A 9,451-nucleotide genomic window follows, 5' to 3' on the forward strand; every position below is an offset into this window, starting at 1 on the left:
TATTTCGTAAACACAATGTTATAGGATCAATAATTACAATTTCAACCACTCAGTGTTGTATGATGATGATTTGCTTTGATGAGAGAAACACATCTGCAACAACGGACACACACACACACACACACACACACACACACACACTTTCCTTAATCTTTATTTGTCCGTTCATACGTTTAAACGCTGTCGTTAAAACTTTGCCGTACGTGTTGTTGAAAACTAAAATAATTAAAAGGACATTCGCATTAACTTCTTATTGTTTTACTCTCATGCTGTCTGTCTCTCTTATTGTTTCTCTCTCTCTCTTTCTCTCTCCGTCGCTTCCTCCCTTTCCTCTCAGTTTTGGCTCATGTTGCCACGGTAACCACAGCCTCATTTTTTGTATTTGTATTTCGGGCCAAGTTGTAGTGGGGCAGTTTTTTAAGGATCATATTGGGCTCCTTTTATTCACACACACACACACACACACACACACACACACACACACACACACACACTAACCTCCCTCTCTGCTTACAGATTACCCAGAGTGCCGCTGGCCTGAGGATCGTCCAGGAGAGAAGGAGAACGAGGAGGACGCACAGTGATTGGAGGAGGAGGCGGAGAGCCTGTAGAGAAGCCCCTCCCCTCCCCCCCACCCCCCCTCCCGCCCACCGCCCCTCTGAGGACGTGCAGTGAGTCGGCGCGTTTATCTTATTTTGGTGGGACATGTTGTATTTACTTTGTCGGTATCTGCGGAGCTCTTTTATGTTGAAATACGTACATGAGAACTTCCTGTTTGGCTGCAGAAAGAAATCTGCTCAGTTTTCAGTTTCAGTTTCATGCTCGAAAAAAGAACTTAAAGTCCGGGATGAGAGGAAGCTCGGGCCCTGAGTCGTGTTTAATGGTGGCTTGTGGCTTGTGGCTTGTGGCTTGTAGCTTGTAGCTTGTGGCTTGTAGCTTGTGGCTCGTGGCTTGTGGCGGAGCAGGAAGGAGGTGTGACTCTACGACAGAAGAGTAGAATGCAAGAAAGTGTTTTGAAATTTTATTTAAAAGAAGTTTCTCAATCTTGAAGATCTCCATTTGGCTCTCTCTTGCGCCGCCTGTGGCGATTAGCGGTAAGTGCAGGTGTGTGTTTTTGTATGACATCTGACCAAAAGTTGCTCCTCATATTTGTGCGTTTTTTTAATCCTACGAAGGTCCGGCAGCTCCAGGTCAATTTCTGCTCGTTACGCGAATACAGTATTTTCAAAATAAAGTTCCGTCTTCACGGGAAGTTTGACGAGTTCGGTCTCTTAACAACAGAATAATCGAAGTTCTGCTCAATCTGCTTTCTCATGGTGACTACGATAATGATGACTCATGAATCCCGTCTGCCCTGCACTCATTAAGCAGCGAGTCATGAAGAGGAATGTGGGTGTGACGTTTTAAACACCATTAAAAACAGGCGATTTATGAGTCGCCTTTTTTCGGCCGAGTCATGAACGCGCCAAAAAAAACAGTGCGAGTTAAAAAAAGAAAACTTTAATCTTATTCCAGAGTTGGAACATTGGAAACACGACGCGTCGCTTCCTTTTAGTTTAATCCAGTTTGTCCAGTTTAAATGAAGCGTAAATAACAACGTTTCTTTTCACGTCTAACTCTTTAAACGAAGGGTTTATTTTGACGTAGTTTTGTTGGAAAGCCAACGAGTTTCATTCCGTTGTGTTTACGACGATCGGCGCTTTGAGGGGAACGCGTTAACCGTATGTTTTTGTATTGATAATTCATTCACTTCAACAACAGCGGGCGCCATGTTTCCATAAGATAAACACCCGGGATTACTGAGCGAGTCGGTTCCCCACTGGAGACCAACCAGCGAGTGTCGTAGTAAATAAAGAGCGCCGTGAACCCCAGAGGTTTGTTCCTCTGAGTCACTCAGACAAGTTTTCCTTTTCCGATCGGACGCCTCGGAGGAAGAAACGTGACCGGACGTGGTTTAAAGAAACAAGTTGAGTAGATCCAAAGGTTTCAGTCGGTCGCTCCAAGGAAGGAAAGTTTAATCTCATCTTTGGGCTCTTTTGTCCTTCAGTGTCCTTCAGTCAAAAAGAGGACAAAAAAACACAATTTGGCGAAACTCAGAGCCTCCCGGTATTTACTCCTGAATCGCTTTGAGCTCCGGGGAGGCTTTATAGTATGAAGGGTTCTCACACCGGTTTCTCCAAATGCATCTAGAGCTAGAAAACCAGAAGAATAAACGAGAAGGAGAGACATGGTGAAGGCAAAGGAGGGAGGAGTCGCACCTGGAAGGTCGACAGAGACCTTTTCTTCTTCTTCAGGCGATTAAGACAGAAAAGTTGCTCCCGGGGAACAAATTAAAGTCAGAGGGACACTTTTGAAAGATGTGACATTTCATCTCCAGAAATTGAGGTCTAAATGGAGGGACTCTGCAGATTGAGCTCTCGGGGAGTGGAAGAGGGGGCAGAGGGAGAAGAAAAATAAATACGACATGTTTCCAGAGTGAAGTATCGCACGAGAAAGCCGAGAGGAGATGTGAATTGGAGGGGAAGAGAAAAGAACCTTGAAACGTGTGCGGAGGAGAGCGTCTCCTTGAATCCGGTGGAGCGGTCCGTGTGTGTGCAGCTGACGATCCGTCCTCGGTTCAGCGGGTTCATTCGGTAACAGTTAAAACATGGCAGCGTCCGCAGCCTCTGGTGCCCCCGCGGCTATAAACCCGAGCCCACTTTGTAGTCCGGGCTGCCACGGAGGCCGCGCTCGCTGCAGAGTCGGTTGTGCAATTTCGGGACAAGCACACTTCAACAAAGCTCGTTTCAGTCGAGGATCTGCAGCGCGTCTGTTAAGAAGTTTGAGTAATCACATCTGGAGCCGGCATGGAGGTCCTGGACAGGATCTTTGTGGTACGGATGAAAGCTGACAACCAGAGAAGTACTAGTGTTCTCCTCTGGTTGTATAGAAGCCTGTTTCATGTGTTAATGCTGCATTCTCTCTCCTGACCACCAGGGGGCGACTCCTCTGGTTGTATAGAAGTCTATGCTTCATGTGTTAAAGCTGCATTCTCTCTCCTGACCACCAGGGGGCGACTCCTCTGGTTGTATAGAAGTCTATGCTTCATGTGTTAAAGCTGTATTCTCTCTCCTGACCACCAGGGGGCGACTCCTCTGGTTGTATAGAAAGTCTATGCTTCATGTGTTGAAGCTGTATTCTCTCTACTGACCACCAGGGGGTGACTCCTCTGGTTGTATAGAAGTCTATGCTTCATGTGTTAAAGCTACATTCCCTCTCCTGACCACCAGGGGGTGACTCCTCTGGTTGTATAGAAGTCTATACTTCATGCGTTAAAGCTGCATTCTCTCTCCTGACCACCAGGGGGTGACTCCTCTGGTTGTATAGAAGTCTATGCTTCATGTGTTAAAGCTGCATTCTCTCTCCTGACCACCAGGGGGTGACTCCTCTGGTTGTATAGAAGTCTATGCTTCATGTGTTAAAGCTGCATTCTCTCTCCTGACCACCAGGGGGCGACTCCTCTGGTTGTATAGAAGTCTATATAAATGACTCTACTTCTCTTGATGTATTCCCTCAGTAAACATTGTAAACATTAGTTTTTGGTCTCAATCTCTAGTTTCAAGTCTTCTTCAATACAGAATGATGTTCATTTAGTAAATTATGGTCATTTAGAGTCAAACAGACCATAAAGCAGGGGGTGCTTTAGGGGCGGGGCTACGGACATATACAACGCCTCTACGTCACTCCTCTGTCCTTATATGGTCACTTCCTGTTCACTGTTTGCAGCCCGAAATGTGCCCGAAAAATAGGTGATGGCTCCGCTTGCTGTGGTCACCGGTGACGCTACAGGAGCGTCTTCTCACTTCTGCCTATTGTCAAGTTGCACATTAAGAGATGCTAATGAGAGTAACCGCTCCTCAGAAACGTTTAAATATAATAACGATGGCCCTAATTATACCTTTTAATCAAACAGTCATAATTAAAATACCAACTTAAGACTGTGCCCTCCTCATTCAAGGGAATACATGACAAACGTTTATTTATCAGACACACCTATTCCCTCAAACCGTTGCTCCGCTGTGAAGATCTATCGGAATTAAAGTTAACCGTAAAATACAATTATAAAAAGATTATAATAATTTGAGGCTTTTTTTGGTTGTTGATCCAGTCTATGGAAACAGCGCAATCATGTAGAATGACAGTTACAATGCCATAAATCATTAAATAAATACATTTAAAAACAAGTTGAATTTCTTTGAACATTTCTTTTACAAAAAATTGCAAACAATGACATTTATATTTCCAATATTTTTCCAAGTGTCCACAAGTGTTACCAATGTTGGAACACATTATGTAAATTATATATATATATATATATATGACGGAAGAGTTGTGTTCAAGGACCGTTGGAAAAATGATAATCTGATCATAATGACGTTCTTTCTTTAGCTTCTGACTGTGAACGGTGTAGTTTCTTTTCTTCATCCCGTCGGTGGGTTTCAGGGTTCAGAGGGTTTTATTGATAACCTTTATTGATCCTGACAGAAATAAGTTCAGATACTTTAATAAAAACCACACACAAACTATAAAAGACCCCAAACAAATGCCAGCAGACAATAGAAAACCAACAAGTATACCAATAAGTTGCATAAGAGATGCTGTTTGAGGAAATACCACCAAAGATGAACATGATTTACTTGTCCGAGCGGAAGAATCGCTGCAAATGTTGCAACCAAAACCGTGTTGGAAATATTCATTTTTAAACGTGTGCATCTCTGAACCCATCAGCAACTTTTTTTTATTTTTTATTAACCGTTTCCTGCTTTCATGTGTAAGATCCTTCCATTGCGGCGCCAAATCACAGCGGAGAAAAACCTGCCCGACCAAAAGCCAAAATCCACCAGCACTTGGCTGCCGTCCAGTCCCGTTTCTCAGTGCTTTCCTGGGCCGGTGCCAGCCCTGGAGGCCGGTGCCAGCCCTGGAGGCCGGTGCCAGCCCCGCTGGGTGCTCGGGAAAGGTTTGTTTTCACAGGCCTTCTGCTTTATTGAATGGGCCCTGTGAAGCTCAAGGGGTGGAGCGCCGCGCTAACACTGCCGGGTGACCGGGGGGGGGGGGGGGGGGGGGGGGGGGCAGCGCGGCACGCGGGTCATCCACGCTAAAAATATGTGCATTGGAAAAGGTGCCGCGGAGCACCTGGCGGCTCGGCGGTTTGTTCTCTCCTCTTCTTACTCGCTTCGTTTGCACGACCCTCGGGCCTCTGAAACGTGATTAAAAAGCTTCTGTATTATTTGAAGACTGAATGGGCATTAAGAGGAGACAATGCTGTTTCCTCTCCCCTCCGGAGCGCTCGCAGATACGTGGCTTCATCACCACTGAGATACTTCACAGTGCGTTCGGCTGCACGGGTTTTTGATCATGCGTCCTGTTATGAATGGGATTATTAGTTCTAATTATGCGATGAATCAAAGGGTTTCGGCTGCAGCGGATCTAAATGTTTGAATGTTGCTGTGGAACAAACAAAGGCTGCGTGATTAGCGTGATGCCATACCGTCGTGTCACTCTGTGATCACTCTGTTGTTGATAAAATGGCCATCTGTTACCTCCGAATGCTGCTGCCGCTGTCGGCTTGAATGTGCGTGGCGGCGTTGATGCGGGAAGCGGATCTGAAACGGGTGGTGGGAGTGGGTAGAGTGGGAGGGCTGCTGGGATCTCCACAACCGCTGGTGGAGGTATGGACTACGTGGGAGAGAATGAGTCACCCTAACACACACTCACCTCCTCCACAGGTGTGTGTGTGTGTGTGTGTGTGTGTGTGTGTGTGTGTGTGTGTGTGTGTGTGTGTGTGTGTGTGTGTGTGGGCAGTCAGCGTGGCCGAGCTGCAGTATTAAACTGTAGCCCCGCTGCTGCTGAACTTCACCACAACACTCCACTCCTACCAACACACCTGTGCCCAAGCTTTTTTCCCCCTTCTTCTTCTTCTTCTTGTTTTTTGTTTGCGGCGGCCGATTCTAGCTGGAGACATTTAACTTGGTGATTCACTTGTTTTGCTCGACGGTTGTGTACGATTCCTCGGAGGTCTCGGGTGTTTAGTGTTTTTCTACTTTTTAGGTTGTGTTTCTTTCTCTCCCCTCAGCTGTGAAATGTGGTTGTGGGTGTTCTGAGTTGAGAAATGTGTCATCGGAAATCTGTGCACAGATCCGACCTCTGTTGTTCCATCTAGATGTTGGATTTCTAGAAATGCACCTCGCAGCGTGAGTGAGTTATTTGGTCGAAATGTAACACTACGGCACTACGGTACAGTGTGAAGGCCTTTACGCACCGGGAGTGGGAGGAAGAAACAACACGGAAACGGGAAATACTACATCAAAACTATTCATACCGAACAGCAACTCTTTCTATAAAAGAAGTACACAGTCGATGGTTAAACAAGGATACAACTTTCACCCAGGAGACCGCTGTTTGTGTCCCATGTGAAACCATTACATTGTTACATTGTTACGTAACGTTGCATTGTTAAGTTACGTTGTTAAGTTACGTTGTTACGTTACATGGTTACGTAACGTTGCATTGTACGTTGTTACGTTACGTTGTTACGTCACGTTGTTACGTTACGTCACGTTGTTACGTCACGTTGTTACGTTACATTACGTTGTTACGTTACATTACGTTGTTACGTTACGTTACATTACGTTGTTACGTTACGTTGTTACGTTACGTTGTTACGTTACGTTGTTACGTTACATTACGTTGTTACGTTACGTTGTTACGTTACGTTGTTACGTTACGTTGTTACGTTACGTTGTTACGTTACATTACGTTGTTACGTTACGTTGTTACGTTACGTTGTTACGTTACGTTGTTACGTTACGTTGTTACGTTACATTGAGTTACGTTACATTGAGTTACGTTACATTGAGTTACGTTACATTGAGTTACGTTACATTGAGTTACGTTACGTTGTTACGTTACGTTGTTACGTTACGTTGTTACGTTACGTTGTTACGTTACGTTACGTTGTTACGTTACGTTGTTACGTTACGTTGTTACGTTACGTTGTTACGTTACGTTGTTACGTTACGTTGTTACGTCACGTTGTTACGTTACATTACGTTGTTACGTTGTTACGTTACGTTACGTTGTTACGTTACGTTGTTACGTTACGTTGTTACGTTACGTTGTTACGTTACGTTGTTACGTTACGTTGTTACGTTACGTTGTTACGTTGTTAGTTGTTACAAACCCTGATATTTTCCTAACCTCACCAAGTAGTTTTCTTGCCCTAACTTTACTTATTGTTTCACAATGTGAACCAAGTGGCGTTGTCAGTTTCTGCAGGAGTGACAGAAGGCTAATCGGGACACAACGGTTGGTTCAGGAACAAGTGGTTTGCTGAAACGTGGTTTGCTGAAACGTGGTTTGCTGAAACGTGGTTTGCTGAAACGTGGTTTGCTGAAGCGTAAAATGCCAAAGAAACATTCTGCCGATTGGCTTAAATATGTCCTCACAGCTCACCTTCTTCTTGTGAGATGAATGCAGACTCTCAGTTCCTCTTCTCATCAACAAATCACTAAAATAAAATGTCATCAACCGGATGAAAATGAACTCTTCATAAATCTGAAGTTATCAGCACCAGGAATGAAACTCTCCTCAGTTTGCTGGTTCACTTTTAAGTTAAAGACTTTCCATCTTTAATCAACTTGAGGTCTCTGAGGGTTTTTGGGATCTTTAACGCCGGCCCCCTCCGACGGGCCGAAGCAGCTCAGAACACTGGAGTTCATCCAGCAGCGCATGATTGAGGCCACGATGAAGTCAAGTGTTTTCAGAGTAATGAGTGTTAGAATTGTTTATTCCGGAAGGTACCCACCAACGCATTTGTTCAATTTTGTTAAGTGCCACTCAAGAGATATTCCTCAAACTCTCAAATTGATTTTTTTATCTGGAGGGAGGGGGGGAGGGGTTAGAAAGGTGCAGATTTTGCATGTTTTTAAGAGCTAAAGTAACAGCAGAAATGGAGATTTTAAAGGTAACTAATTACAGTTGAAGAAAATGTGGTTTCAGTCCAAAATGCAGATGGGAAAGGAGCTAATTGCAGCAGAAGAAAGAACCCCGATGACCCTCGATCGGCCCTTCTGCTAATCATCAACAACTTATTCAATCTTTTGGATGCTTTTGCCAAAAAAAATCCCTCAAATCTGAAATTTGGTTCATAGTTGGGAGAAATTGGCAGATAATTTTAAACATGAGACAACTTTGAGACAAAAGTTTGTTTGTGATTTTTCAAGAAGAAAAGTTTCAGAAGATGCACATAATGAGGTAAAAAAATACGATAAGCCATTTCTGACATTTCCGTGAATTTATTTATTTATTGTGCTAAAAGTAATCTCAAGCAAGCGTGAAAAAATAATGATTGCACAATTGAAGAAGTTTTATTTGATTTTGTTTAGTTTCCATTATATTTTTTCTAATGTATTTCTTCAAAATGCAGATTAAGATACGCCAAAGATAGAATATTAACATTAAACTAAAAAACACATCAATAAAAATATCGCTTGTATTAATATAGTAAGAATGACATGAAACAAAGCTGAACTCAAACATGTCGATGCTCCGATTAATGGTCAGCGCCTTAAACCTCCGAATTATTATGGTTCTAAATCAAATGAGTTGCAGAGAAAATGATTATTTACAAAAAAAAGTTATAAAAAGAAATCGTAAGACTCAACTTGGTATATTTCATATATGTAGTACGTCTACATGAATATAAATAATAGACATATAAGTACATTTATATATATATATATATATATATATATTTAGACATATATATATATATTTATATATATATATATAAATGTTAACTGAGGAGACGCTGCTGTGTCACTGGTTTATGAACACAGACATATTTAAATGTTAGCCGAGTGTCCCCGAGCTGAGATCACTCCTCTGGAGCGCCGCGATACCTCGTCGATATCAAACGGCGCTCCCGGCGCAGGCCAACTGGAGACAGACTGCTGGGAAATATTTTCGAAAATTACTATTCCAAATTTACAAGGTGGAGCGCTGCCACTGTCAGACAGTTTAGGGAGAGCCGCGGTGCGCCGAGCGCTTTGGTTCGCCTCCTGCTGGGATGCAATCTGTCAAAGCACCCTCTCGGAGAGGAGGAGGAGCGCGGCCGCCAGCCACTCGGAGAACATCGGGGAGGGTTCTCCATCCACGGAATATCTACGCAGAGCATATCGATATATGAATACAGTCTTATGAATATGGGCATTCTTGTTCATGTAATTCTTCTTCTCTTCATGTTGACTTTGATTAATCCAGAACGGTAAGAAGCCCAATCTGCTTCCGGTCCGGCTTCACCGAACACAGACCGGCTTCATGTCACCAAATATTTAATTTCCTGGTCGTTCTTCTTTTACTTATTCTGCCTATTTAAGGTTTTGCCACTTTTCATAATAACTGGAGATAGCAG

The 9,451-nt window shown here is 43.6% G+C and overlaps 1 protein-coding gene across 1 annotated transcript in view; it reads left to right on the plus strand.

Moving 5' to 3' along the window:
• Positions 1 to 634: 634 nt before the first annotated feature.
• The window catches only part of LOC117739226 (zinc fingers and homeoboxes protein 2-like), a 61,175-nt gene continuing 52,358 nt past the window's right edge, over positions 635 to 9,451 (plus strand). The window contains exon 1 of the mRNA XM_034545518.1: positions 635 to 671. The gene's annotated coding sequence lies outside the window, so the exon portion shown is untranslated. The remainder of the gene's footprint in view (positions 672 to 9,451) is intronic.

The sequence above is a fragment of the Cyclopterus lumpus genome, chromosome 11 (genome assembly GCF_009769545.1).
Source record: "Cyclopterus lumpus isolate fCycLum1 chromosome 11, fCycLum1.pri, whole genome shotgun sequence".
Classification (NCBI taxonomy): Eukaryota; Metazoa; Chordata; class Actinopteri; order Perciformes; family Cyclopteridae; genus Cyclopterus; species Cyclopterus lumpus.